Here is a 7,052-nt window from a genome sequence, read left to right on the forward strand (position 1 = left end):
AGGCTAGGTAGTGTACACGTTGTGAGCAAGATTGTATTTAACTGCATAGTCCTTAATGTTACCCTAGAAACGCGAGGGGGAAGTCGCCAAACGTCTTTTCTCATATGAAGACTGTGTTAAGAAATTTTATTGTAATGATAGGGCCGCTTGCCTACCATCAGTCACAACCAGGTTGGGGAGTTTTCATTATAATGGCAAACATTCACTCTCCACAAGCCATTTTACATCCTCAGAAAGACTGTCTTAGTGGTTTCCCCAACTGAAATGAACATAGGTCATTGCAATGACATCAGTAGGAATGGTGCGATGAAAAGCAATGCTTTCATATGAAATACTCCATCAAATGAAAGACCACACACTTTCTCACTTTTAACGAACAGTACTATGCTGGAATTCCAGAGCTGGAATGACCAAGCCGCAGACAGCTGTGATCCGTGAACACTCTTCGTCTTTTTTCGACGCTGGAGAAGGGGCGGGGGAAGGCGAATTGTGGAGAGTCCCAGGGCAAAAACTATGCCCTTTTACTAATCTGTTTCCTAGGAGTAACCGGTGAGTTGGAAAATGTCAATTCACTACACTGGCAATGGAAAAATGTATATGACTTGGAGGCAATTTTTTCCTCCAAGCCAGAGGTGAAGCCCCCTCTTCACTGCTAATTTGGAATTAAATGAATGTAGAATTTAATAAAAGTGAAGAGGAAGAAGCCTTTCTTAAGAAACGGCTCTTTTCAGGCTTGACTTTTGAGCTATTTAGTGAATTGTAGTGTTATAATTTGAAATAGGCTTATATTGTAATTCTGGACCAGGTCATACTACTACTACTGCTACTACTATTACTACTAAGTGAGCCTCTGCCGTAAGTGTGCATACAGCTCATTGAAAACAGTGCATCAGAGTAGGGATCGAATAGTGGGAATACTATGATGAAAAAGTGTGTTACGTACCTGCAGTATCAGAAAATGTATGAACCAGAGGAATGGCATACTAAAGAAGAAAGTTTTCCAACTCTCCAGCTATTTCCCACCAATGTTCAGTTAGGCTGTTATACGTTATACTCGGTACACAGTAGTAATCCCATCTATCGGAGTTGCGTGGCACCATAAGAAACGAAGAACATCACAACAAACAATGGTCAATATAAAGTTATTGTTGATCAGTGTTATGCGCTTTCGATATTGTAGGCCTTCTGAAATACCACTCTTACCATAGTCGGTACAGTAAAACTGAATGAAACATAAATGATCGGAAATTGTATTGTCTGTAACTTTTGTTATGTAGTACTTTTCGATAGGACCAATAACATAGGTACCGGTATTTGAAAATTAAATTTTAGGCGCCTTCCCCTAAACTACCATTTCATCTCGGCAGCCCTGAAAATGGTTTTCCGTGGTTTCCCATTTTCACACCAGGCAAATGCTGGGACTGTACCTTAATTAAGGCCATGGCCGCTTCCTTCCCACTCCTAGCCCTATCCTGTCCCATCGTCACCGTAAGATCTATCTGTGTCGGTGCAACCTCAAACAACTAGCAAAAAAAAAAAAAAAAAATTATTTATAGCCTAGACTGTAGTTTTTTATTCCCCGACTCTATATAGCGGTTTTCATTAAATTCTGCTAACCCATTTTCTTGTAGCTCGGCGTTGATATGGACTTAGCAACAATAAAACAAATTCATGAATATCTGTGTTATCAGAGTCGGTACGGTAAAAATGTATAAGACATAATTGATTGGAAATTTAATTCTATATAACTTTAGTTATACAGTATTTATCGATAGGACCGCTAATAATATAAATATTCAATAATTAAATTTAAGGCCTTCCCCTAAACTACCATTTCACTCAGTGTGAATAAAATTATTTATAGGCTAGATTGTAGCAGCTCATACTGATTTTCATTAAATCCTCTTCAGCCGTTTTCTCGTGATGCGTGTACATACATACAGACAGAAATTACGGAAAAGTAAAAAGTACATTTTCTTATTACTATGGACATGACCGATACAGAAATACCATTCTGAGCAATGTACAGACAAAAATCTTATTTTATATAGCCTATATAGATTTGCCATTTGTTGGTCATGCTTTCTGTCGTTCGCATTACCTTCCTAACTGATATTTGGTAAATTGAGATCATCCGCTACAATCACATTCCTTTCCTTATCGTTTCCCACATACATCTTATCAAATAATTCTGAATCAGCGCCAGCGCTACCCTTTCCCGCTCTGTACACTCCAAAGACATCAAGTTGCCTATTATAGAGATGAGCCTTACACCTACCATTTCATGTTTGTCCCTTTAACTTTTTCATGGCTTACAAATTCTTCTTTCACCAGAATGAATACTCCCCCTCCTACCATTTCTATCCTATCTCTATGATACACACGCCAGTTACGTGAGAAAATTTCTGCATCCATTATATCTTTTCTCAGCCATGATTCAACACCTATGGCAATATCTGGTAAGTATATATCTATTAAATTACTTAATTTTATTCCTTTCTTTACAATACTTCTACAGTTCAGCACTAACATTTTTATGTCATCCCTACTTGACTTCCAGTTCCCTGTTCCCTTATCACCACTCAATAGGCCACCCCGTTTCCCTGAATGTACCTCCCTATAACCCTTCTAAACAAATTTCCTAACTTATATGTACCACTGCAGTTTAAGTGAAGGCCATCTGAACACAAATTCCTATCTCCTACCCACCCATTAGGATCTAGAAATCTCACTCCCCGTTTCCCACATACCCACTCCATAGTCTCATTTAAATCCCAATCAGCTTCCCGTCAGTATCCCTCCTACACAGTATTCCACTGATAACAATCTCCGCTTCCTTAAAATTCACCCGTGCTGCATTTACCAGATCCCACACATCCCCAACTATGTTGGTACTTATACCTGCTTGTCTGACGTTGTTAGTACAAACGTGAAACACTATCACCTTCTCCTTTCCCTCCTTCTCTTCTACTTTCCTCAACATCTGCCTTAACCTAATTCCTGGATAACATACTACCCTGGCTCCCTTTTACTCTGCAAATAGTCTGCAGAGACGAGAAGCACAAGGAAAAGGTATCGTGGAAATTGATGGTCAAAGCCCTGAAATTGCTGACAGTTTCAAATACCCAGGGACTGAGAGAGAAAGGGAGAGAGAAGAATGAGAAGAAATGTAGAAGAAGAGTTGGAAGAGGAACAGTATGGCTTTAGAAGGGGATGATCTACAGTGCACCAAATCTTCAGCATGAGGCGATTAATGGAAAAGAATTGGGAATATGGAAAGGATCTGGTCATGACATTCATAGATCTAATAAAGGCATATGATAAAGTTCCCAAGGAGATGGTCAAAAGCAGACTAGGTAGATACACAAACCATAGAAATGGTGCAAGCAATGTACAAAAACTGTGTTAACAGCATACAGACTCCTGTTGGAAAGACTGAATGGTTTAGAAATGAAACTGGATCAAAAGTGTGCTGTCACCTCTTTTGTTTTTAATGGTTATGGATGGAATCATAAAGGAGACAAAGCATGCATACAGGAATAGATTGATGAAGTTATTACTATTTCCAGACGATACAATGGTCCCGACATTACGCCAAAGACTGCGTCCGGGATTGTCAAGGGTTCCGACTGACTTTGATAGCTGCAAAGCTCTCAGTGGACCACAGCCTACAAGCCTAGAAAACACTGACATGATTTGCAGCGCCAGCTGTGAAAGCCTTAACTGCTATACAGAACTATGGTTATATTAAGAAGAGAAGCACAAGGGAAAGGCATCGTGAAAATCGATGGTCAAAGCCCTGAAATTGTTGACAGTTTCAAATACCCAGGGAGTGAATTAATGCAGAACATAAGACTAGACATGGAGATTAGCAAGAGGTTGCAACAGGATAATACATTCTACCAGAGTGTAAGAAACCTTGTCTGGAATAAAGAAGTACCAAGGAAGCATAAAGAGATAGTATACAAAATGTATTATACACCCATACTGACTTGTGGCTGTGACCTGGACAATGACAAGTAGGGAGGAGAGTAGAATTCAAGCCAGCAAAATAAAATACCTAAGAAGTATGATAGAGACAAGGAAAGGCAGATTGAGAAACAAAGATGTGAGAAAGATGGTCAGAATGTAAATGGAACTGAAAGTGGATAGGGTACTATAGGGTTTTCTTAAGAGATTTTTAATTTTAAAATTAGATTTAGGACTTTAAAAATGTACTACTGAAGTTTCTGTTAATTCTCTTTGAAATCTTACAAAATATGTATAATTCACCTTTCCTTTGTGTATGCTATTGTATAATGTTTAGATTGTAGATGTAAAAATGGTTGTATTAGGCCTACATGAAACTGCTCGAGTGTCACACAAGTCCCACCCTTGACCCTTGATAAGGCCCTGTCCCACTCGTGACAGTCACTTACTCAAATTTCTGCGGTAAATATTAACAATTTTGTGCTTTTCAGAAATGTGTCCCGTTAAGAATTTTACATTAAATGTATTACTCGCACACTTTTTAGTGATAGATGGACACACTATTGCTGAATCGGTCAACCTCGGCAATCTTCGAGATTTGTATTGGCAACCTTTGAAACACTTGCTTATGCATGGCTGTGCCACATTTGGCGTACACTTTACGTACTAGTACTGTTGTTGTCTACACAGCAAAGCCAAACTATAGAATTCATGCTAGGAACAGGATTTGCATTGAGAAATGTTATGTAATGTTATAGGAATGTGAGTGTGACAAAATTGTTGGCTTAAGATAATAAAAGTTCAGAAAATTCATATCGATCGATCTTATTATCGATTCAATTCAGATTTCATTTCCATTCAGTTGGCAACATTACTGGAACCGGGAGAGCTCCCTCCTTACTCCCCACCCCCGTACACAAATCTTATCGCTAAAAAATGCGCAAGTAATAAATGAACTGATTAAACCATGACTGGAATAAACAACTCGCAGAGTTTGCTATGTGTGACAGCGAATGTTCCAAGATATGTCCATTTTCTGTCCCACCCATGACAATTCTTTAATGTCTATAACAATAAAGTAATTCTGCTCAATATGTTAAAATTAATACTAAACCACAAAACAAGTACTGTTATACCAGACAACAATTCTTTCTGAATTTACACTATATATTATTGAATATATTTTATTTTGACTGTTGAAAAGTATAGTCCAAATGTCCCATCCATGACAGTGGAATCGCCCATATCTGGCACATTTGGATCTACAGTTTTTAATAGTATGGCCATATCTTTGACACTGCTTACAGATTGTGGATGTGAATACAAAAGCCTGGACTTCAGAAAGGTCATGCAAACTAGAAACATATTGAGGGAGCATTTAACTTTCAAAGGTCAACTTCATAGTCCCAATAGGGATTTAAGTGGCCTCACCACCGTTAAAACATCTATTCATTAGTTTTGCTCTAAGAATAGGCACTGGTGAATCTGTAAACTTTAGAATGGCGTCTTTTGAAAGAGATTTATCTACACCCCTAATAACCCCCAATCAAATAAGACAAGATGAGGGTATAGATGCTTAAAAATACTTGGCACTACGTAAGGGATGAAATAGAGGGTCACTGGCTTCTAATCTACACCTGAAATTCATTTAAATTCTGTTTCAACTTTTTTCTGACAATTTGACTAACTCCTTGACTTTTTTTCTCATAAATAATCAATTGCGGGCCACTGGATTTAGACTACCACGGTTATGGTTGTCAGAAGTAGATTCCACAAACACCCAACTGTCGATCGACATTTCCTTAGGGGATTAAGGACAAATGCGTGCAATAATCCTATGAGAAAACCAATTTGCAAATACAAACCCAATCAGGAAAGAAAACGCAACACAAACACAGAGGACACACAAGACTAGGTTTATACTGAAGCTATAACACAGACTGGTGGCTGAACACGTATATATTCCACGAACTCACCACACCAACTGACGGTTATTATTCAATAGATACATACAGTAGCTCAAAGCGTCGTGATCAAACTTCTATCACACAAGACAGGTGAAAAAACAACATATTTACCAATTAGTACACAAAAAGCACACATTCACATCTCCCACAGTACACCCAACACCCAACCAAAACAGAATTATCGATAATGCATTATATTCGATAGCTCGAATCAGTGTCGCCAAAACAGGAAGAATTATTAAAAAATCCACCCGGCCCATAACCGACTACAGTTACTGTAGATGGCTCTGACCCGGCCACCGCAGCATACAAGGAACTCCTACAAAAGCTTCAACAAACAAAAAAAACAAAACAAAAAAAGGGACAACATATGGTGGGACTTTTACCAATGTGATGCGATGATCAACCGCAACTGGACGCAGGGAGGCTATGAATTGAGACACGTTGTGACCAGACTCTCAGTCCATGAGTTTCACCAACGCCTGTGTATTAAACCGAGTTTCCATGGGGGTGAAGCTGATTCCTGCCCGTGGTGCCCCTGCCTAGGTAATTGGAAAATATTTTCCATTACCGAACTGAACGTCAGCGTTTGACAGCCAGATAATCCTAGTGATCTCCTGGCTTAAAACTCATCACAATGACAAAACCAAATGGAAATGGTCCTTCTAAGAGCCCGCTATGTAGAAATCTAGGACCAATGATCAGAATTCTCCAGCTCAACATAGAAGGAATGAGTCGAGCTAAGGGCGAGCTACTCAATCAATCAATCAATCACTAATGATATGCATTTAGAGCAGTCCCCCAGGTGGCAGATTCCCTATCTGTTGTTTACCTAGCCTTTTCATAAATGATTGCAAAGAAATTGGAAATTTATTGAACGTCTCCCTTGGTAAGTTATTCCAATCTCTAACTCCCCTTCCTATAAACGAATACTTGCCCCAATTTGTCCTCTTGAATTCCAACTTTATCTTCATATTGTGATCTTTCCTACTTTTAAAGACACCATCCAAACTTATTCGTCTACTGATGTCCTCCCAAGCCATCTCTCCACTGACAGCTCGGAACATACCACTTAGTCGAGCAGCTCGTCTCCTTTCTACCAAGTCTTCCAAGCCC

General features: G+C 39.0%; 1 protein-coding gene across 2 annotated transcripts in view; it reads right to left on the reverse strand.

Annotated features, from left to right (window-relative positions):
* The window catches only part of U4-U6-60K (U4-U6 small nuclear riboprotein factor 60K), a 166,618-nt gene extending 160,486 nt beyond the window's left edge, over positions 1–6,132 (reverse strand). The window contains exon 1 of one of the 2 annotated variants that reach the window (XM_067148679.2): positions 6,048–6,132. The gene's annotated coding sequence lies outside the window, so the exon portion shown is untranslated. Of the gene's footprint in view, positions 1–5,945 lie in introns of both variants that reach the window. The other variant, XM_068227944.1, reaches the window with a different exon arrangement.
* Between the last annotated feature and the right edge of the window lie 920 nt (positions 6,133–7,052).

The sequence above is a fragment of the Anabrus simplex genome, chromosome 5, assembly GCF_040414725.1.
Source record: "Anabrus simplex isolate iqAnaSimp1 chromosome 5, ASM4041472v1, whole genome shotgun sequence".
NCBI classification, from domain to species: Eukaryota; Metazoa; Arthropoda; class Insecta; order Orthoptera; family Tettigoniidae; genus Anabrus; species Anabrus simplex.